This window comes from Lepisosteus platostomus, chromosome 23 (genome assembly GCF_059453375.1).
Source record: "Lepisosteus platostomus isolate fLepPlt1 chromosome 23, fLepPlt1.hap1, whole genome shotgun sequence".
Lineage (NCBI taxonomy): Eukaryota > Metazoa > Chordata > Actinopteri > Semionotiformes > Lepisosteidae > Lepisosteus > Lepisosteus platostomus.
This window is the reverse complement of record NC_142633.1, coordinates 5,010,688-5,035,137: the sequence shown is the minus strand read 5'-3', so window position 1 is coordinate 5,035,137 and position 24,450 is coordinate 5,010,688. Positions and strand designations below refer to the sequence as shown.

At 41.8% G+C, this 24,450-nt stretch overlaps 1 long non-coding RNA gene across 1 annotated transcript; it reads right to left on the bottom strand.

Moving 5' to 3' along the window:
• Window positions 1–6,291: 6,291 nt before the first annotated feature.
• LOC148641886 (uncharacterized) lies at window positions 6,292–9,158 on the bottom strand. Its single transcript, XR_015929637.1, has 3 exons — window positions 8,895–9,158; window positions 8,578–8,681; window positions 6,292–6,319 (listed from the first exon to the last, which is right to left on the bottom strand). It is a non-coding gene; the product is annotated as an uncharacterized LOC148641886 (long non-coding RNA).
• Between the last annotated feature and the right edge of the window lie 15,292 nt (window positions 9,159–24,450).

Sequence of the window (24,450 nt, the reverse complement as noted above, 5' to 3'; positions counted from 1 at the left end):
CAAGAAACACCCTGGGATTTTTAATGACCACAGAGAGTCAGGACCTCGGTTTTATGGCTCATCTGAAGGACAGCACTTATTTACAGTATAGTGTCCCCGTCACTATACTGGGGCCTTAGGACCCACCTGGACCGCAGGGTGAGCACCCCCTGCTGGCCTCACTAACACCTCTTCCAGCAGTAACCCTAGTTTTTCCCAGGAGGTCTCCCATCCAGGTACCGACCAGGCTCACACCTGGTTAGCTTCAGTGGGTTGCCAGTTGTGAGTTGCAGGGTGATATGGCTGCTGGCATTTGAAGAAAAACTCCTGTGCTATCTAAACTTTCAATAATTCAATAATCTATTAAAACACACACCCTCCCTGAACAACAGAAGCTTAGATGCAGCTCTTATGACCTCTGCACCTGACTGCTGTTATACTGACTGCTGTTACTGCTGAGCAATGTCCAGTTAAAGCACAGGGCCAATCAGCTGATCACTTTCCTGCCTGTGGAATTCCATTCCACAGGAGCCCAATCAGTCAGTCAAGGCTGGTGTCCACTTTACTGCAGTGAAGGAAGAGGTTTTAACTAAGCCTCAGCCTGCTCCATCACATTACCACCCCTCACACCAGATTTGAACAAACGGGGAATGTAAATTGAACAGCAGGCTTGACATACCACCAGGGTATGAAAATATTTTTTGTATAAACCCATTAGTTTAAGAAATCATGTAGTTAACAAGATTAAACATGGTCAATTATTGTAGAATAAATATAGAGAGAGCAGGAACTGATACAACTATGCAATTCAAAATACATCAAAGTTGATTTTCTAAATAGACATACATGGATCAGTTCAGTGTAAATTCTATCTCTCAAAAACAAGTAGTTTATTTTTGTAAGTTAATCAGGGTATAGTGCTGTCATTATTTGTGTTGTGGCTTTGTTTCCAGTGTTGAATTTCCTAAATGCGATAGGTCTCGACTGTGGTCAAAGCAGGATCACACTACACTGTAGGGATGTTGTAACATTCACATAGTATCACTGAAGATCAGCAACTGTAGCTTCTCTTTCAGATGAACACAAGTGTGGCGCTTCCTCATAAGCAAGATCTTTTGCAACAAACTATTCTGGTTGCAGAGTAGGCCTGATGAAGCTGGAGTTGCACAATATATACTGATCTCGGATGTATAAGAGAAGCTGCTAAAAAATAATCCTTTATGCACATCACCATAATACAAAATAATGAGATAAGATAAGATCACTTTATTTGCCATATACAATTTCTTGCATTAGGAATTTGTCTTTTCACATACCCCAGATTGCTCTCCATGAGTCACACAGACAGGGAGAGAAATTTGGGGTCGGAGCACAGGGTCAGCCATTTACACAGCACCCCTGGAGCAGTTGGGGTTAAGGGCCTTGGTCAGGGGCCCAATGGAGTAGGATTCCTCTACCAGCCATGGGATTTGAACCAGCCTTCCAGCCACGGGCACAGATCCTTAACAACAGAGCCACTGCTCCGCCCTGAATGTAATACACAATGTAATACAATAAATGTGACAAACCGAGTCATTCTCACCTTTGTGCTGGGGACATGTCTCCAAATTTGTAGGTGGATCTTGAGGGCTGAGAACACGGATCTCATCATGAATAATAAAATGCAGTGTACAGAGTCCTTATTTGCCACATAGACCAACAAGACATGCTCTAAAATACCCCAACACCCAACTACCACTGTGAGTGGTATACGATATATATTAGTCTAATCCCAATATGAAACTGTGTATCTTACCCTCTAATTAACCACTTATATAAATTCTATAAATACACAATGTGCCTTGTATGAATTTATTCATAGATAACAGAGGTAGTGACCTCTAGTGGCAAGTCATCTGTAACTACCATCCTCCCTACAGCTGGCTTGCCTCACTGACATGATGGGATGAAAATGGTATTGTCACCTTTAGGGTGATTCTATTTTTTCTTTAATCATGTAATGAGAAACTGATCGTGATTTCTGTGGAGTAAATCAAGGACATGCATTTTCAAACTGGTTGTCATTTTTAGAGGCATACATAATGAAAAAGTGCATTAACTGAATATTTCTTCATCCATCTGGGCCTCATTATTTCTATCAAGGTTCAGAGTCTACCATACAGTATATCTAAATTAAACTGATGAACAATAAAACTATAACAGAATCAGCAGGTAACAATACTGATTGATTAACATTACAGTCTGACATACTATGGATTTCTTTCGACAAAGTACAGAGTATACAGTGCCCTACAATAGTATTGGGAAGGCAGGGTCAAAACTTAATGTTGCTTTGCAGTCAAGATATTTGTATTTTTGATTAATGTGAATGATTAATACAATTAATCATTTTAATTTTTAATTCCATGCATATACTTATCATATTAGAACAAACATACTATGCATTCAACTCAGTAATTTCAAGTGGCCGTACTGCTAGGATTAGGATAGATTGACTTCAAGTAAAAGTTGAAGAAAGCATATTACTTTTGTGGCAATAACTGCATGTAGCCTGTGAGCTTATCTAACACTTTGTGTAATTATTTGAGATATATTGCAGAGGTCACTTTCAGTTCTTCACTATTTTGGGGTGTTCTGATCTTGCTGAAGAAAAAAAAATCATGTTAAAAAACATTTAAGTCTGGAGATTTACATAGTATAGGAATTTTCACTTTGCACTGGCTGTGTCGTTTGGGTCATTGTCATACTGTGTGATGGGGCACCGCCCAGTATGTATGGAGACATTTTGTTCTGCATGAGCATACAAAATGCGTAGGTGAAGGCAGAGCTCAGTGGCCTTCTTGTCTCCCTGGTCATTTACCTGTTACTACAGTATCTGTTTAGAGAAGGAGATTTAGTCCTTGTCAGGATGCCTTTGTTTAGTTAGTGAGGCCAGCAGGGGGTGCTCCTAATAATCCCCCTCTATGAATTGGCTACATTACTTTGTTCTCCTCCCCCCCCCCCCCACTCTGACGGCAGGCGGAGCGACACGCTGGTTGGAGTATTCTCGGTCGCATTTAATGGCAACATCAGCTCAAAGATTTGGATCAAACCACCAAATGGAGACGGGAGTGCCGACAAGCGGACCCTGCTGATGCGGTATTAACGCTAGGATGAGAGAGGATGCCTTTGTTTTATGAGGCTCAGTGACCACAGACTGACCAAACTGACACAAGGACACATGCTCCCACAGTCAGCAGTGAGCAGCTATGAGTGTCACAGTGTGGGGTTTGAGAGGTGCAGCAGCAGTCGCAGGGTTGAATCAATGTCTCTTTGACAGGGGTAGAGGACCAGCACGAGGTCACTGTGAGAAAAAAAAAAATTTAAGGTGAGTTTGTGTGGCTCAGGAGTAGAATATAATCTCTCTCTGGGACAGAAATACAATTTACTTTCTGGGACTGAAACAAACAATTGAGCCCTGGCTGGGGAGCTATAGGCAAGGTTCTGTAATGAACAAAGAATCATGGTTATCCTGTATCGTTGCTCCTCTGAGTGGGAGGGGCTGCTGGCAATGATCTTGTACTTGCTGTCAAGGAGGTGAGAGCCGAATCGAATTCCTGGTTCTCTGAGGACCTCTAACAGTGAGCCGTGTCAGTTATCCTTCCCCCCAGGGCAAACCGAGGCTTGAGAGGATTGCAGAGGTCTATAACGGGGACGGTCAATCTGAAAGGAGTTGAAAGCCATGTGTACCAACACAACCAGCTGGACACCTGGATTGATAAGAAAGGACAGCAACAGAATAATAATGTTTGCATCTAATTGAAACTTGTAGGAATTAAACAGGAAATTCTTAGGGTCCATCCCGTATTCCAGAGACATGTGTTTGTGTCAGTGTCTGTGCCTCAGTGTGTCCTGTGATGAGCTGGTGTCCCATCCAGGGTGTATCCCGCCTGGCACACTTTCCTTGCTGGGATTGGCTCCAGCTCCCCTGTGACCCGGGATTGGATAGAGTGATTAGAAAATGGATGGTGGGTGGATTCTTGGTGTCATGGTGCTGATGTATAAATAGGTGTTAAAAGACTCTTTCGTTGAGATGATATGCAAGCAAGCTGATTAGAGCTGGTTTCATTTCTAAAGAGTCTATTACAAGACCAAAGCCAAAGCCTACAGCGGAAAGACTGAGAGTGAATGCCAAGCTAGTAGAGGAAGTCTCGTGTAGAGATCAGAAAGTGTAGGACAGGAGGAGAGACAGAATGGAGAACCCGTCAAGGTTTAGGCAGGGTTTGTCAACTGCTAGGGCACGCCTAGGGCACACAATTCTCACTGACTACAAGGCCACGTTTTTAACATCAAATTATAAAAATGAAGACTCATATTCTAACTGAGCTTCTCCCAATACTTGGTGGTTTAGTCACTGACTTGTATTTGCTACTAACAAGCAAATTCTTCAAAACCCAAATTTAATTCATGAAAGATTATCAATAGCAATTGAAATTAATTACAATAATTAACAAGTAATGGTAATTAGACCAATTAAGATATATTCCAGCCATACAGGAAATAAACTTGAAACTCCCAGTTTATAATTAATCAAAGTCATAATTATAATTATAATTATAATTAACATTTGTAGAGATCGGAGGACACAGTATGTGACTATACAGTAGATATAGTTTCATGTAGATGGTTGTTTCATGAACAATGTTGTCAACAAGATGTGGACAAGAAGGCAGTGGAGGCTTATTGCAGTCAAAGCAAAGTCTTTATTCAAGAAACAGCAGTACAATCAATCACTTAAGAGTCAATACTCAAAAGGTAAGAGAAAAGTGCACAAAATTGGTCAAAAAGATACAATAAGAAGGATAAAACAAAAGACACAGTAATACTGCAGATTGTAGATCAGGGACAGGCAGCTCCAGGCCTGCAGGTTTTGGCACTGCTGAACGGAAGCAGCACATGATTAAAACACAACTGATTGTTATTCTTAATTAGTTCAATTAATGGACATGATCTATATGGATGCCTGGATGCAATTCCTGGATCAATTATCTGTTAACTACCAAATGTTCTTGATCATTGGTTCCCAGTTCTGGTTACCCATACACCTGCTGGTTTTTGCTGCAGCTGAGCCTCTAGTAACACAATCAAACCCATCTCTGACTTGATAATAATTCAGATTAATCTGAACTGTTTGTTCCCAGCTCTTTAACACATTGTTGCTTTGCCCATTGTGTTTTGTAAGTAAAATAAAATCCCAAACTTGCGACTAGCAACAAATTACAAATATTCCAATAAAGTCAATTCTTAGATCAATCAAGGCTTCAATGATCTGATGGAGGTGTGTGGGGCACCAGGACCAGGACAGGCAACCACTAGACTGGATCAAAGCTCAGCTCAGCTCTTAACCACCTGCAGTAAGTGGTGGCTCTTGAGTGGCTCAAAGGCCAATTCACCAGCTTCTCCATCTGTAGCTCTTCAGCTGCTGCAGCTTTGAAGAGATGTGTCAACCTACAGCACCACTGTTGGTGACCATGTGGCCTCCACTCTTCTTCAACCTCTCTTCTGTTCTGATTCTTTAAGGTCTGAGAGGAATGAAAACGGGACCGAAATGCGACGTTGAAGCACTGCCACTGGCTGCCCCTGTTCTACACCATACTGACGGTTAATTAATTCAAATCTCAAGTAAATTAAAAAAAATGTATGCATATAGTATTTGAACATTTTTGGAAAGGAAATGATGCTTGGTGGAAACTGACAGGATACTGTTATGCGTAATGCAAGAAAAATAAAGTGAGACATTTGCTTGTTCTTGTGTTGTATGTATACCTGTCACAGGTCCTAATCCTAGTGCCTGGACTGACCTGTGAGGGGAATTTTACTTCAGTGGCATAAAGGAGCTCCCCTTGGGACAGTGTATGGTCTTCCTTCATAATGCACAGGTTTACATGTATTGTCTTTCAAGTCACAGCCGAGAATGATTTTCCTGTATTTACACTTGGCTCTGTAGGAACATCGTGTGTTTGTTCTCTTTTTCACTTCACAGACTTCAAACCGTCTAATACTTTTACACAGATTATTAAGATTGACTCTCCGTCCTTCATTCTGGCACACCCTGATCACTTCTGAAGTGCCGTTAGTGATAAAGGAGTTTAATTTCCTGTGACACAGTCTTCTCTGGTGCATTAAACTACTCCATCCCCTATTGTTGGTTGGTTTGGAACCTAGAATATGTTTGCTTCTGAAGCTGTCATAGCCATGTTGGTTCTGATAGTAGCAAGCTTGCTGGACAGCACAGTGCAGAAGTGCCAGCAAGGCAAGGCCCATTATCACCATCTTCACCATGTCTCCTTGTACTCAAGATCTGTGGGAAATACAGAAGGAAAGAATTTCAGTCCTACATGCTTGAACAATGAACAATGAATTAAGCTGATCGCTTTCTTGGTCTGACATAAATTTGGGGATTATCTTCATTTAGTGTAACAGCCTTTCATTGTTTTATCTAATAGCTGTTTCTTTTGAGTTTGTAAATTAATTTTAAAATTAAGGAAGTCTAGAATTACTTAATTTATTTGTTCTCAATCCTAGTTCTGGGTAACCCCTGAATCATCTTGTTTTGCTCTCATCGAGGTCTTTGTTACAAATCATTTGTTCAATTTTCTTTGTCAGAACTTTAAAAAAATGCTTTCAGCTCTTAATGAGCTGAATGAGATTTGTAATCAGTTTGAACCCTGTGTTAATCAGCGATGCCCTTATTCATGTGTGTGAGCTGAAATATTGGAATGACTCACTGTGGGAGTTGTGTGATACAGCGTCATTCCCACCTGTGTCTGTTCATGGTCACCTGTTGAGATCTGTGTATTCTGAAATAAGGGAGCTTGTTCTTAATTAGCAAGCTGAGGAGAGATGGCATAAGGTTCTGTGTGCTGGAGGTGAAATAATGCACTTCAATTGGTGTATTTTTGAAGTATTGAGGGGAGAAAAATTCTAAACCGACAAGTAGATTATTGACAAACACAGGGATTCTTCAGAACCAGGCCTGAGGACCACTGACTTCACTGCACTCCAGTGGGAGAGACGTGTCTTTAGCCTTCAAGGGAACAAAAACATGGGGCTTATTGAACACCCATGTTTTTGAAGACTATTTTTTGTCGTAGGTATAAGCTTTAAAAGCTGAAGAACATATCATACAATTTATTTACTATTTTTTATCATAACGATTTTCACAACTCAATAGGAGAATGTCCGGCCATCTGTTCGTGACCTCAAGCTGAAGCGCATTTGGGTTCTGCAGCAGGACAATGATCCAAAACACACCAGCAAGTCCACCTCTGAATGGCTTAAGAAAAACAAAATGGAGACTTTGGAGTGGCCTAGTCAAAGTCCTGACCTGAATCCAATTGAGATGTTGTGGCATGACCTTAAAAAAGCGGCTAAGGCTCGAAAACCCTCCAATGTGGCTGAATTGCAACAACTCTGCAAAGATGAGTGGGCCAAAATTCCTCCACAGCGCTGTAAAAGACTCATTGTCAGCTATCGCAAATGCTTGATTGCAGTTGTTGCTGCTAAGGGTGGCCCAACCAGTTATTAGGTTTAGGGGGCAATCACTTTTTCACACAGGGCCATGTAGGTTTGGATTTTTTTTTCCCTTAATAATAAAAACCTTCATTTAAAAACTGTATTTTGTGTTTACTTGTGTTATCTTTGTCTAATATTTCAATTTGTTTGATGATCTGAAACATTTCAGTGTGACAAACATGCAAAAAAAAAAAAGAAATCAGGAAGGGGGCAAACACTTTTTCACACCACTGTATAATATCTGAGAAAAGCTGAAGAACATACTGTAAAATTAATTTACTATTTTTATTATAACTGTTTTCACAACTGACTAGTTTACAGAGTTACATAGCTTAAAATTAACCCTTATAAATTAAAAGGTTTGTATTTTATTGCAGGATTTTCACAGCACAATAACTGTGTTACATTCAGTATGCGCTGTTGGTTGTGTTTTCAAATTTTAAACTGTTAACGATTTGGGGGTCAGGTAATAATGGGGTTAAATATACCTTACATGTTATCGGTTGCTTCCATTTCTTTCAGTTGTAAATGGTTTATTCTTCACAATCTGATAGGCTTTTAATTGTTATCTAGGTAGTTCTCAGAAATTTTCTCATGAAGTAGTTTTAGCCAGCCTTTTCAATATTTTTACTGGACAATTCAGAAGGTCCAAGAAGATTGTGTTACCTAGCCCGTAATTATCTTAGTATAATTTATATATATTATTTTTATGATGATGTTACATGTGATCCTAACTTTAGTGCAGTAATGGTACTGTATGCTATTATATTGCACTGTTTTCTCTGATGAGTGATACTTTCAAATGACCGATTTGTAAATTATTTGAGAGTGGGTGTATCCTTTTGAAGGTCATACTGTTATATAATTAGACCATTGAAAAGTTGTAGTTTCACCTTTGATGCCTTGGTTTAAATAGACTTATCATGTTCATCTATGTATTCGTATAGATATTAGCTGCAATTGATTATCTGATTGGTGATGTCATTAGACGTTTGGTGTTTTGAAATAAGATTTTCTTAATTTTTTTATGGTAATTTATTTAACCTTTTTAGCAGCATCTAATGAAGACCTTAGGTTGAAATGTTGCCATTGGCTCTTCAAAAAATGCACATCTAAGGACAGTCTTGAGTCTTGAGTCTTCTTTTTCTCTGAAACATTAGTTAAGCCATTTTTAACACCTTATCATTTCAACACTAGACATTTCACAATTGTCATCCATGTATATATATTACACAGTCAGAGTTTCCATAGCATTTTCTTCTTCATCTCTCCTCTATGAATCACAAAGAAGCCTTTTACCAACAAACAAGAACAACAGTTAAAATCAATGAGATGTACATTAAGAGTCACTCTGTACGAACCCAACAGGTCCAAGCTGCAGCTGCTGTACTGTTGTGTAGACTGGGCGCTGTTCTTGGTGGAAGTCTGGTCTTTGTGATCCACTTCAGCCAACAAAGATGTCTTTCCCTTCAAAGAAAAGGATTTCAAGAAATTAGGACTGAGCTGTTTTATAATGTCGCCACCTTTCTGATTTCAGAGCTGACCCAGTAAGCAGAAAGACTGTGGTCCTTTATTTAACAATAGACATCTTAATTTCTGCATCAAGCTCTGTTCTGTATCTCCCTGGCACTAATGCAGTAAAGCTAGTTCCTCCTATTTATGTCTTCTGGTGACAAGCAGAGCAGGATCTTGCTCTTTTAACACTTGATTGTGGTTTCCTAAATAAGGCAGAGCTTCTTCTCGATTTTTTAAGTGTGCTATATTTTTCAAAACATATATCTTCACTGTGGCTGAGGCAGTTCATTTTTCTCTCAGTGAATTTAATCATATTGGCTGCACAGGATAAAAGGAGTAATTGTCTGGAAGTGGAAATGTTGTGTCAATAATTACTGTTGATACATTTTAAGGTTACTTGATCCAAGTATTCAAAGTCCTCAAAATGCACTGACAAAGTTTCCCAAATATAAGATAAGATCACTTTATTGGCCATATACAATTTTTTGTATTAGGAATATGTCTTTTTACATACCCCAGCTTTTCCTTCATGAGACACACAGATGGGGAAAGAGAAGCTTGGAGTCAGAGCACGGGGTCAGCCATTTATATAGCACCCCTGGAGCAGTTGGGGTTAAGGGCCTTGCTCAGGGGCCCCAACAGAGTAGGATTCCTCTGCCAGCCACGGGATACAAACCAGCAACCTTCCAGCTACAGGCCCAGACCTTAGCCACAGAGCCACCACACCACTCCAATATATCAAAGTGCATTTAGAACTAAGATCAGGAAGCGTGTCTTAACACAGGGGTTATGGGAGTGTGGAAGAAGCTATGTTCTTGATACTGTAACTTTTTCAAGAAATGGTTGGATGAGATCCTTGGATCAATTAGCTACTAGCTAACAAATAGGCTAGATGGGCCAACTTGCCCTCTCTTGTTTGTAACTTTTTTATTTTCTTATCAGATGTTATAATCCAAAGATATGTTTGTACTCATTTATAGAGTGTTTAACTGAAGCATCTGAATGAAGCTCCTTGCTCAGACATGCAACATCGGTCTCTTTAAACACACAGCCTTGCACAAGACAGCACACTGTAGAGATCCTCTCCCCCTGCATGCATGCATGCTATCACACACCAAGCAAACAAGCAGAACAAATACACCACACAGCAACATGCAAGCTATGTTCTGTATATGTACTGTACTGTATAAGTACTCTATATACAGTACTGTATATATGACAAGTTAATATGCCTAGACTGAAGTGTATTGTGATTCCACTTTGACCACACTCCTACCACATTTAGAACACTCCAACATAGATACAGGCCCAGTGTGACAGCACTATATTCTGAATAGTTTCTAAAATAAATCACATGTTTTTGTGGGCATAGAAGCTCTACTTGTGACTTGTGGCCATGCATATCATTAACTGATCTATTATATGTAGCTCTATTTAGAAAATCAACTCTGTTGTTGTTATGCTCTGTTGAACACGTGTGTAATTATATTTCAATCAATCAAAGTTTATCAAATGCATGACAATAAAGTGTGCAGCATTAGTTGCTAGCAATGAAATGTCTTTTCTATGAGCTCACCGGGAGGGATAAAAATCACAAAATTAAAGTTACAAAATGAGGTAAGATAATAATAGATAATAGTGCAATAGAAATTGAATAAAATAACCTCAGACAAAACTCAATATAAATAGAGCTGCTATGTGTTTAGGGTGTATGCAAAACGTTATGTAAATGTAGTGCAGTGTGCCGAATACGATGAAAACTATGTCCATGTAGCCATTACGGGTGATTTGCTAAAGGAGCTGCAGGTTGGCTGTTTAGCAGTCTTATTGCCTGGAGATAGAAGCTGCTCTGTTATCTGTTGGACTTTGACCGAATGCTTCGATACCGTTTACTGGATGGTAGGAGAGAAAACAGTTTGTGACTGGGATGACTGGGGTCCTTGAGAATGGACCTGGCCTGCTTAAGACATCTAGCTGAGTAGATATCCTGGATGTTTGGTACCTCACAGCCGGTAATGAGCTGCACTGACTTTACCACCTTCTGCAGTACTTTGAGATCCCGGGAGGAGCAGCTCCCATACCAGGCAGTGATGCAACCAGTCAGAATACTCTCAATAGTGCACCTGTAGAACCTGGCCTGGAGATGTGACAGCGCTGCTGTGCTGTTTTGACCACAATGTTGGTATGGTGGGTCCAGGTTAATTCCTCTTTGATGTTAATTCCCAGGAACTTAAAACTGCTGACCCTCTCCACTGCAGTCCCATTGATATAAATAGGTTTGTGATCTCCTCCTTGTTGTTTCCTATAATCCACAATTATCTCCTTAGTCTTACTGATGCTCAGAGAGAGGTTGTTTCAACCTCCTGCCTGTATGCAGATTCTCAACATCTGTGATCAGGCCGATGACTTTTGTATCGTCCACAAAGTTAATGATGGAGTTTGAGTTATGCCTGGCGACACAATCAAGGGTAAAGAAGGAGTAGAGGAAAGGGCTAAGCACACAGTCTTGGGGGGCTCCAGTGTTTAGAGTTAGGGTAGAGGATATGCCCACCCTTACCACCTGCAGATGTTCTGTCAAGAAGTCCAGGATCCAATTACAAAGGAAGGTATTCAGTCCCAGGTGCTGGAGTTTGATAATGAGTTTTGAGGGCACTATGGCATTGAATGCTGAGCTAAAGTCAGTGGCAATAGCATCCTCTGTTGACCTGTTCTGGCAATAAGCAGATTGCAGTGGGTCTAGGATGTCAGGCTGTGAGGAGGTGATGTATGCTTTGACCAACTTTTCAAAACACTTCATGATAACTGATGTGAGTTGTAGCGGCAATGCTTGTTAATAAGACAGAATTAAGTGTTGCTGTTCTTTCCCAAATGAGGCCCCATCTCTCTCTTCATCTCTGTGGTGCAGCCACAGAGAAACTATTCATGCAGGCTGATTTAAAGATGTTTTCTTTTGATAAGGGACAGCTCCCAAATGGGGATGCACTTAACTAAGCCTGGCTATCACGATCAATGGTCATCCATTGGCGCCTATCTGTCTAGGGAGTGGCAGATGGACATCTGGACTGCATTCCTAAGTGTCAGGAGTAAGTGACTCATATCTCACCTTGATCAACCAATCAGGGACTGGTAGGGCCGAGTAACCCACGTGGGTCTCTGATGCCCATGAAACTTTCAGCCAATGAATGAGCTGTAGTTCCTCCAGGTAAAAACAGGCAACACAAAGAGCCTGTAGGGACTATTCTAAGGAGAATCCCTAAGGAGAATTCCAGGGGTGTGAGACAATTCCAGGGCAGGACAGCCCAGGAGCAGAAAGGCTCCCAAGGGCAGGACATTCTCACAGCGCGCCTCCTGACCATCCTGAGACTCAGCCCGGACAACCACGGAACGGCCAGTGTGTCCGAGTGCCAGAACTTTCCTCTGTTCTAAGAGTCTAGAGCGGAGGTTGCCAGAGAGTAACCAGAGGATCCACCCAAGGTTAGCACCAGCAGCAAGCCTCGTGAACAGGTCGGAACTGTGGACAGCTGAATCACTATTCAGAACTAGCGCTTCATCAGGACCAAACCGGTCCTCTTCCTGACCTGCTGGGACCCACAGTCATCTTTTCTCCTGTGCACAAACTTTGCTAGTTAAAGCCAACACTAACTAGCCGGTCTTCAGAGAGCATCAGCAGCGCACCGTCGCAAGCCGCATAGGACAGCCTGGTACGGAGCCAGAGAGCGCGGATTGGACAGCAACAAGCCTGCAGGAGATCTGAATCCCCAGAGATTGGATGAGTATTCAACTTCACTGCATTACTGCTCGAGAATTCAATTGTTATCCCAACCAGTTGATATCAATTTAATTCCTAAGAGTTATGTACTTGTTTTGAGTATCTAATGTAGAAGTTGTAACCAAGTTCAATTACGAAACGGTCTAAATGAATGATATACTGAAAGTATGTCCTCTTGATATGTGTAACTCTTCGTAACTGAATGAATATATACCTTTTGTATTCTGATAACCCTCACGATAAGATCTGTTAGGTTTATATGCATATTCTATGTATTAATAAAATCCTCGTGTATTAGTACCTGTGTGGGTGCGTTGTTTGAGTTATACCGCAAGGTTGGATTCTAAAGCCATTAAAAGAATCATTTTGTGATTTACTGCTACAATTAATAATTGTTCCCGTAAATGCCCAAACCCTACAGAACTGGTGCCTCGTGAGAGCATCCGTCTGGGATTTCTGGAATCCTCCTAGCTGGATCTGCGTTACCGACCTCAAACTGAGTATAGAATGAATTTAGCTCATCGGGAAGAGAGGGAGACTGTTGTGTGATATAGCTGGGTTGCATTTTGTAGTCTGTAATGGTGTGTATACCACTCCACATGTTCTGTGTGTTGCAGCCGTGATAATATGACTCTAATTTAACCCTATAGTTGTATTTAGCTATTTTGATGGCTTTCTTGAGGTAATATCTGGATTTTTTGTATATATCCATATTGTCAGAATTGAAAGCAACTGTCCTAACTTTGGCACGTATCTCACCATTTACCCACGGTTTTTGATTTGGGTAGGTGCTGACAGTAATCCTAGGAACCACATCTTCAATGCAATTGTTGATGTAGCCAGTAACGTAGTCCACATACAGATTGATATTATTGCTGGCAGCTTCGTGGAAGATTTGCCAGTCAGTGATAGCAAAACAGTGACTTAATATAAAATCCAGCCAACGTTGAATGGTTCTTAACATTGGCCTCTCCTGTTAATTATCATGTTTGTTAAGGTAACCGTGTAATTCATCCAGTGCCGATGTGAAATTTACCTGTGGCAGAATATACACCACTGTGAGAACTACCAATTTGAACTCCTTTGGTAGATAGAAAGGGCGACATTTTATTGTCAGATGTTCAAGATGTGTAGAGCATGATGTTGAAATAATCTTCATGTCTGTGCACCAGGAATTGTTTACTATGAAAGATACCCCGCCGCCTTTGGTCTTACCCGAATCTGTTGTTCTGTCCTGACGGTAAATATAAAATCCTCCCTGGAGGATAGCAGAGTCCAGAACAGACGGGTCAAGCCAGGTTTCAGTAAGCGCCAACACGTTGCAGTTCTTGATGTACTGTTGGAAAGCAAGTCTTGCTCTGATCTCATCCAGTTTATTGTCCAGTGACTGAACATTAGCAAGAAGTATACTCGTGAGTGGGGCACGATTGCTGTGCTGCCTCAGTCTTGCCAGAATGCCTTCCCATTTACCCCTCTTCCTCCAACATTGTCTTCTTCTTCTTCAGTACAAGTACAGGTAAGTCACCACAGTCCAGATAGTTGGCAGTAATTATTGGTGTAGATTTAACTGTGCCAATATTTGATCTTATGTCCATAAATGTTTGTTGGTTATATCTAATCACAGAGCAAACAGTTCACAGTACGAAAAACAACAAAGAATAAGGAAATTGACAAGGACATAGGGGAGCTCGCAGGACGGCTGCCTTCCCTGTCGGCGCCATCTTACTCTCACTCTATTTAAGAGGATCCTGGACGGAGTACCAAAAACATATGGACAGAAAAGGTGAGAGTAATTACCAAATTACAGTAATTACCGCACGATCTCATCTGGCTGGCGCTGCGACAGGACCACGTCCCCGAAGCCTATGTCAGCTGGACAAAGCTCCTGTACCAAAAGGCCACTAGCTCAGTACGTTTTGCAGCTGGAACTTCAGACACCTTCTCGATCAATGCTGGTGTCCACCAAGGCTCAGCCTTGTCTCCTCTGCTCTTCATACATTGCATGGATACGGTGACCAAAGTATCCAAACGAGGCATCCATGGACGATATTGTATGCCGACGATGTTATGATAGCAAGTGAAACACGACACGGCCTCGAACAGCAAGTTCAGGAGTGGAAGACGCACCTTGAATGATTCGGGATGAAACTGAACATCAAGAAGATGGGGTACCTGGAATGCGGTGATCAAACCGATGGCACAATTGCAGTTGGTGGGGTACAATTGAACAAAGTGACCCAGTTCAAGTACCTAGGCTCATGTGTCAACTCTGACTGCACTACCCTCCAAAACGCCAAGACGTCACTGGAGTACTGTGCGACAAGAAGATCCCATTGCTCCTAAAATCCAAAGTCTACCGCTCAGTGGTCAGACCAGTGGCCCTATACGGAACCGAATGCTGGCCAACATCAAAGAAACATGAACAGGCACTCCATACGTTGGAAATGAAGATGCTGCGACGGACCCTCGGCTTGACAAGACTAGACCATGTCATGAATGAAGAGGTGCGAAAAACATTCAAAGTCACCCCGATCACTGAGAAAATGAGGGAATCGCGCCTGCAATGGTATGGACACGTGCTCCCCAGCAATGACACATCAATGGCAAAGACCGCCCTCAAATTGAATGTGGAAGGCCGCTGGCCCTTTGAACGACCATTTACGCGCTGGCTGGATCGGCTGAAAGACGACAAGCGCCTTTCAAAATTCACCTGCCGAGATGCCACAGACCGTACAAAGTGGAAAAATCGGTGCAAACAAGCAGACACCACATAAATGGGAAAATGCGAAGAAGAAGAGTTAGTGAGAGGTGCAGTAGGACCTCACGCATGACCTTGGAGGAGGTCATGAAAGCAAAGCAAGGCATGAAAGGGTTATCACAGGGAGTTATTGTAAGAAATTGCTACTTAAGGTGGAACTGTAGTTTTTGGGTCAAACTATGAAACCTAGAGCTGGAACAGGTAAGTATTGTGCAGCAGGTGAGCATTGCAAAGACATAAAACACACACCAGAATGGAAGTCAGGAGCCAAGCACAGTTCAAAGCTGAGGCCCAGGGAAGCAATCCAGGTACATAGCTGGGAGAATATAAGGGGGATGCGAAGCCAGAGTCAACACAAAACATGGTTGGGAGACCCCAAAAAAACATGGACTAAATTTGGGAACAAAGCAGTGGCTCAGAGCTGATCTCTACAATGGAGCATCTGCATATAGGCTGCTTCACTGGGAGACTGGGGATGATGTGATCACAGGTGAAGGTGAAGCGAGCTTCCTGATAGCATTTCCATGACAAGGAGAAGGGGTGTGACTGGCTCCTGCAGCAGAAGTAGCCTATGAGCCAAGCGAGGGTGGGATGACAGTTATGTTACTTGGCATACAGTTAAGTGTTACTTGGCATACAGAGCTCTGAGCCAGGAATACGGCATGCAAATGGTTTGGAGATGCTAAATTAGGCTAGCCATCAGACAGAGCTAGAAAAAAATTCTGGAGGCTTCCCTGTTATGGCACCTCAAGTTCTGTTTCTGCAGTAGCTTCTCTTTCAGATCAACATGTATTTCCTAAATTTCCTCAATTCTGGTTGGAGACCTCTGAGGTGGCACGATGAAACTGAAGTCATACAGTATTACTTGACACTGCTCTCAGACATGTAGCAGTGATCTGTGCTGACATAACAGAGACTGATAAAAAATAATGTACAGTAATATGCACATCTCCATTTATAATACAAAACAAATATTCAACCACTTAATTGGGTCACTCTCACACTGAGTAAGATGCTTTTGGGATTAAAAGAGATCAGACTTGAACTAGATTATCCGAGTGTGAATCTCTTGTCTTAGACTCTGGTCTTAACTCCCTCCCATTCTAGAATTTTGGCTTTATTTGTAACTTATAATTAGAGGCAGCAGCACTGTCAAGATGTCAAGACTCTGTCAAGGCTCTGATGTTCATCTAATTGTTCTACTGTAAAGGTTCATCAGAAACCCTCATATTCGTGGTAAGGGTTGTGACATTTCAGATCCTATCCTGGAAGCACCGTGTGTAAAGTGGGACTAGACCCTGGATGGGACATCAGTCTGTGACAGGGCACACACTCAATTGAGAACCTGCCGTTAACTTTGTCAGCATGTCTGTAGGGAAAACCGATGTGTATACTAGGAAATCATGTAACACCGAGTCAGCACTTCATCAGATTAAGAGTGCACAATTCAGTTATCTGTTGCTGTTGGCTAGCTGAACCCCTCTGGGCTTCTAAGTGGTCCCCTTTCTGAGAAGCCTTCTTAATCCCAAAAACTAGTCTTTCACAGAGGTATTAGTCCCTAAAAAGATCTCCAGTTCCTCTTTTCATGTGGAAGAACTCTCCAGCCCTCTATTCTACTGAGAGAGCTGGAACAGACAGATGTCTGACAAACTCCAGAATTTTTCATTTCTCTTCCTTGCAGCTATTTTGCATATGTTTAGATAAACATTACTTTCCCTGCAACCCTTGGCACACTCAACCAGACTCTTCCATTCATAGACTATCTTCTTTTCATTGGAAAGTACACATTCACCATTTCTCCTGAGACTTACTGGCACCCAATTTCAAACTATGAGCCTTAGTCTCCTACTCCTTAGAGATTCTGGAGAATTTCAATAAATCCAGGAATGGAGTACAAACTAGAGAAACAAATGCTACACTCTCTGTTGACCTCTTTCTATGCCTAATCCTACGCCTAACAAAATCCTTGCAAGCCTTCATTTCTCTACCCTTTCAAGCCTAAAACTGGTTAGGACAGTCAGCTGGGGCTGCTGATGTTAAAGCACAGAAGTTGAATAAACACTGTTATACTGACTGCTGCTACAGCTGAGCAATGTCCAGTTAAAGCACAAGGCCAAACAGCTGATCACTTTTCTGTCGAGTTCAATCACTCAGTCAAGGCAGCTGTGTCCACTTTACTGCAGTGAAGGAAGAGGCCCCAATTAAGCCTCAGCTTGCTCCATCACATTACCCTCCCTTCTTAATTTGCTCAAGCACCAACTTTGAGAGAAAGGTAAGTGTAAATTGGACAGCAGGCTTGACAGACCACTAGGGTACAAGCAAGTTTTTTTTTGTGTCAACCCATTAATTAAAAAAAAAACTGGCAATTAACAAGACTTAACATTATTGATTATTGTAGAACAAATACATTGGAGAACAGGATACTAATGCAACTACTGTATGTAATTTAAACACAATAGTGTTAATTTTCATACATGGATCAGGTAAGGGTAGCTTCTATACATTCAAAAACAAGTGGTTTATGTTGTAAGTTAACTAGAATATAATGTCATCACATTGGTTATGTTTGCAGTGTTGAATTTCCTAAAAGCAGTAGGAATATGGTCAAAATGGGATCACACTACACCGTAGGGCGGTTGTAACATTCAAGTACTATTAGCTGTAGCTTTTCTATCAGATGAATTGGTTTGGTTCTTCCTCATAAGCAAGATCTTTTGTGACAAACAACTTTGGTTGCAGACCTGTGAGTGGGCCTGATAAAACTGGAGTCATACAATATTATTTCACATTGGTCTCAGATGTGTTTCTATGATCTGTGCTGGTGTAACAGAAGCTATTAAAAATAATGCATTTTTCACATAACCAAACAAATATGAAACAAAAACGTGACATATTGGGTAAATCCCACACTTGTGTTAGATGCTTTTGGGATACAAATGATCAGACTACAACTGAAATAACTGAGTGTGACAAGTCTCCAAGTTTGTAGGTGGATCGTGAGGGCTGAGCACGTGAATGTCATGATGATTAATAAAATGTAGTGTACAAGCAGTCCTTTTTTGCCACATTTTCCTCATAGACCAACAAGACTTGTTCTAAAACACCCCAACACACAACTCCCTCTCATGGCTCCCCTTATGTTTTTGTCTCTAGTCCTCATGTGAAACTGTCACTTACCCTCCAATTAACCAATTAACTAATTATAGAAAGTCAATAAATACACAATGCACCTTATGTGATCCTATTCATAGATACCCTCTAGTGGCAGGTCAGCTGTAATGGGATAAAAATGGTATTGTTGCCTTTATAGTGATTCTATTTCTTCTTTAGTCATTTCATGAGCAACTGATTGTTATTTCTGTGTAGTAAAAGGAGGACATTCATGTATGCTGTGTTTTCAAAATGGTTGTGATCTTTAGAGGTATACGTGGAGAAAAACTGCATTAACTGGATATTAATGAGACATTCTGAAAATAAAAAATACAATAAAATATCCTGACAATAAAAATACAACAGAAACGACATCAACAAGTAACAGTACTGATTGATTATTATTACAGTCTGACATACTTTGCATTTCTTTTGGCATAGAGTATAAAGTGTCCCTAGATGGGACAGGAAACCTGCCTATAAGAAGTGGGACAGTACTACCCAGAGAAAACCCATGTGAACACTGAACTTGAACTTGAACTTTATTGCCATTATTGACAGCCTTTATTGACTGTTCTCTGTGATGGCCAGAGGGGTCCCTATAGAGTTGTTTAATCTCTGTGAGACCACAGCTGATGATCTTCTGGGCCACATTCACCATTCTCTGCAGTGCCTTTCTCTCTCTCCCTCGAGAAGAGGTGTTACCATACCACACAGTGATCTCATTGGTGAGGACACTCTCAATGGTCCAGCGGTAGAAGTTCACCAACAAAGGTACTGGCATCCCCCATCGCTTGAGGCAATAGAGGCGCTGCTGAGCCTTCTTCAAGATTATGTCCATGTTCACAGTCCAGGTTAGATCATTAGAAATGTGAATTCCCCAAAACCTAAAGTTGGTGACTGTTTCAGCTTCCGTTCCATCAATACTGAGTGGGCTGTGAGTGTGCGGCCTGTGTCTCCAAAAGGTCACCATTAGTTCTTTTTTTTTGCTCACATTCAAGTCACACATTCACACCACCAACTTGCCAAAACTTGGTTTAGGAAGCCCTTTGTATGCCCCTTTTATTGTTGTGTAGCAGGGGTCCAAAATATTGACTCCTCTTGTCGGTACAGTGACATGCAGAATATATTTTTGCAGTACTTTCCTCAGAGTGCAGTGGTTGTCCCCACTACAATTGAGACGGCTTCGGGGTGGGAGTTTTCATGCTTGCTGAAAATGTGGTGGAGTTTGCTGTGTGCTGCTTCCATGCAGGCTTGAGGTTGAATGTAAACGGCCGTAATAATGGTGGCGGAAAACTCTTTCTGCAAATAAAAGGGTTTACATTTTATGGTCAGCTGTTCTAGATTCGGCGAGCAGGATTTAGAGATTACCTTCACGTCGGTGCACCATTTGCTGTTGACCAGAAAGTAAACGCCTCCTCCTTTGAGCTTGCCGGTTGCTTGGTGGTTTCTGTCCATGCGGTAAACGGTGAACCCCTTTGGCTGGATGGCGGTGTCTGGGACGCATGCACTCAGCCAGGTTTTGGTGGTTTCAGCACTGCTTCATCTTCTCTGTCATCTGCACACCTGTTGTTGATGTTCGCTGCATCCCTGTCTGCTCCGGCAGATGGGGTCCGGTATGTGAAAAAAGTTGTTTGATGACCCTAAGGAAGAGGTGCTAAACCTTTTTTGAACCCCTCTGGGCTCCAAAGTGGTCCCCTTTCTGAGGAGCCTTCTCAATCCCAAAAACCAGTCTTTCACAGAGGTGTTAGTCCCTGAAAGATCTACAGGTCCTCTTCTCATGTGGAAACAACTCTTCACTGAGGGAGCTGGAACAGATGAATTCCTAACAAAGTATTTTCTTAGAAAAGCAAGTTCTTTTTTGCAGGTGTGTATTTTGGAATGAAGCATGAAGGGAATGAGGAAATAATGTTTTTTTCTCAAGATAACACCAGTCATACAAGTCATACAAGAGAGAGACTGCACCTGCACACCTGAGCAGATGGATTCAGAAAGTGTCCACATTCCCTCTTGGACCCCTGGCACATTCAGCTGGGCTCACCCTTCCACAGCCAGTCTTCCCTTCACTGGGAAGATACATACAAGATACATGTTCCATGACTCTACTGAGACCTACTGGCGCCCCTTACCCTCTGGTACCCAGTCAGTTTCCAGATATTAGCACCAGTCTACTATCTAGAGACTTTGGAGAATTTCAATAAGTCCAGTGTGGCACAGCAGATGGTCTTTTTCCGTTGAACCAAAACTCCTCTGATCAGCACTAGAGGCCATAATAGGACAACAAATTTGGCTCGGGTAGGGGTGTCCAACCTTTTTTAAAGTAAGATCTACTTTTTAATTTGCCAGTCCAGCGTGATCTTCCAGTGAGAATTTGAAGCTCTGATATAGGAAAAACAGACTGTGGGCATCACTGCTGATCATGTCGATGACATTTTTATTTTGTCCTTGCAGCTCGACATTCAGCTCATTCAGCAGTTCAGTCAAGTGTATGAGAAATGCTAAATCCAGAAGCCACTGGTCATCCTCTAATTGGGCATATTCACCATGTTTAGATTACTTGAGAAACTCTTTGATTTCAGGCAACAGATGTCTGAACCTCGCCAAAAATATTTGTTTTTGAAATCTCCAAACAGCAAGTCAGCAGCCCCAACAAATGCTTTTTTATTACTTCTCGATCCCTGAATGACTTTTTGTGTTTAGCCAGGACATTGTTCACACGGATTGATGCGATGATTGCCGCTTTCCCTCTTGTGTTAGGCCTCGTGAAAACTTCGTCTAGTTGAGACTTTATTTTTCCACTTTTCTTTTCCGTAAATCACTTTTAGTGGGAGACTCCACATCATACGTTTTGTGTGAAGTTTTGAAATGTTCTATACTGTATTTCTCTTTTTCGCGTAGATGATAGCATTGCACATTTGAATGCGAAAGGACAAAAAAATAATCATGCTCCCATTCCTTGTGGTAGTGGTATGTTTTTGGTCTCTTTGCATTTTCGCTCAAACAATACAACTAACAAATAGGCAATCCAATTTATCAAACTGTTGTAAATTTGTCACGGCCAGTCAGTTTTGCTCCACTATGCACTGTAGCGAATGTGGGGTTCATGTGGCAATAACCAAGAGAACATTCTTGGGTAGCACACACAACTCTCCTTATTTATGGAGCTCCTGTAGCTTTTTTTTAGTGTCAGCCAGCACTCAGTGAAGAGACTTTCACAGCCCATTCAACAAGAGTTAAACACACACAAGGGCAGTAAAATGTATGGCATTACATGCACAGATCTGAATGAATTTCTAGGCTATTGAAAAAAAGTAAATAGTCAAATAGCCCATTAATTTTTTGCCCAAACATTCTTGTGATCGATCGACTGGCATGATTGCGACCGGCTGGTTGGGCACCCCCGGCCCTAAGGAGTTTGTCCTCTGGTTTAAAAGTGTTTGTCATAAGTAATGACCGCCATTGAGCATCCAACACAAAACAACAACATTAATGTATAAATAATCATTAAAACAGTCACATAACAAGAGAGCTTTAAACCATCGCCGTCTTGCCGGCGCTGGAAGCATCTGATGATGTGCTACTCATGAAGCTACTCTTCCAGTATGCACCTTATTCGTTTCACACACCTTTTTAGCTTTTGACTAGTTTCGCCTTTATACTATGGCTTTTGGATTACGGCTTGGTTTGGCAAGTACTCTCCTTGGTTTTGGACGTCTGGCTTTCACTTTCGACTACATGCTCGGATTGCGATTTGAGGAACAAACTCAAAGTATATTTTCCAGCTCCCGCATAGGGTCTATTTTTCTCTCTCTCTCGGCTTTAATATCCAGATTTGTAACAAGGAGTGTGTGATTCAGTATCTGTAACTGTTGGCTTCTTGAACTCCTCTGGGCTCCTAAGTGGTCCCCTTTCTGAGGAGCCTTCTCAATCCCAAAAACCAGTCTTTCACAGAGGTGTTAGTCCCTGAAAGATCTACAGGTCCTCTTCTCATGTGGAAACAACTCTTCACTGAGGGAGCTGGAATAGATTAATTCCTGACAAAGTCTTTTCTTAGAAAAGCAAGTTCTTTTTTGTAGGTAGGCTTTGTATTTTGGAATGAAGCATGAAGGGAATGAGGAAATAATGTTTTTTTTGCAAGATAATACCAGTCATACAAGTCATACAAGTCATACAAGAGAGAGACTGCACCTGCACACTCACCTGAGGATAAGGATTCAGGAAGTGTCCACATTCCCTCTGGAACCCCTGGCACATTCAGCTGGGCTCACCCTTCCACAGCCAGTCTTCCATTCACTGGGAAGATACATACAAGACACATGTTCCATGACCCTACTGAGACCTACTGGCGCACCTTACCCTCTGGTACTCAGTTTCCAGATATTAGCACCAGTCTACTATCTAGAGTCTTTGGAGAATTCCACTAAATCCAGTGTGGAACAGCAGAGGGTCTTTTTCTGTTGAACCAAAACTCCTCTGATCAGCACTAGAGGCCATAATAGGACAACAAATTTGGCTCGTTTCTCAACTGACAGCCACGTGGAAATGTAATTACAAGATTGTGACTAACAGCTGCTCCCAGTGAAACAGGGCTGCTATATAAGATGCTCACACAGATGTCTAGGTAATCGCTTACAGAACCTCGCATGTGGCTCCCAAGCCAAGATGCCACCTCTCCCTCCTTTAGAGAAAACCCTAGTGTATCCTGGATGAATCTGAGTGATCACAGGCAAACGACTGAGTACGACAAACCGTAGGAGGACAAAGTCAGCTGCTGGTTGCACTTGCTCAAATAGCAACTCTCAAGTTTCCCCTGCAGCTGATCCAAAAGCATCACTTCTTCGCTGAATTGCACTTCACATCACAGAAACCTCCTCCCAGAGATTTCAACAAAAACATCAGTTTAACATGCAGCTGGAAAATCAGAGTTGATCACACCAGGAATACAGTACACACTAGAGAAGCAAATGCTACACTTTAGGTATCTTCCTTTACTGCTGCAAGAATTGGGTAGAAATTAGATAAACAATCTTTGCAAAAAAATCTGATCCCAGAAGGATAGTAGCTTCCAGTCCTGGTGCAGCCTAGTATGTGTGACCTTTACTGTTCTGGCTACACTTTAGTTCATTTGTTATGCAAATAAAGCTTGTTGATCTTGAATTTATATATAGCATCTGCCTGGAGCCCTAATGGTGTTGTGTGGTGTGGTGCAGTGCGGTGTGGTGCAGTGGCTCTGTGGCTAAGGATCTGCACCTGTGGTTGGAAGGTTGCTGGTTCATACACTGTGGCTGGCAGAGGAATTGTCCTCCATGTTGTCCCTGGAAGGTTGCTGGTTTGTATCCTGTGGCAGGCAGTGGAATCCTACTCTGTTGGGGCCCCTGAGCAAGGCCCTTAACCCCACCTGCTCCAGAGGTGCTGTATAAATTGCTGACCCTGTGCTCTGACCCCAAGCTTCTTTCCATGTCTGTGTGTCTCATGGAGAGCAAGTTGGGGTATGCGAAAAGATTAATCCCTAATACAAGAACTGTATATGACCAATAAAGTGATCTTATGATATACTGGGGTTCTCAGAAACAATAACAAGCATGAATTAACGCAATTAAGTTTTATAAGATCATGATTGCAAAACTGCAACTTATCTGCATGCGTGTCCCTCCACAGAAATATACTCCATTGGCAAATAGACTCCATGGGGTACGTGACAACTATGAATGGCTTTGCATCAGAA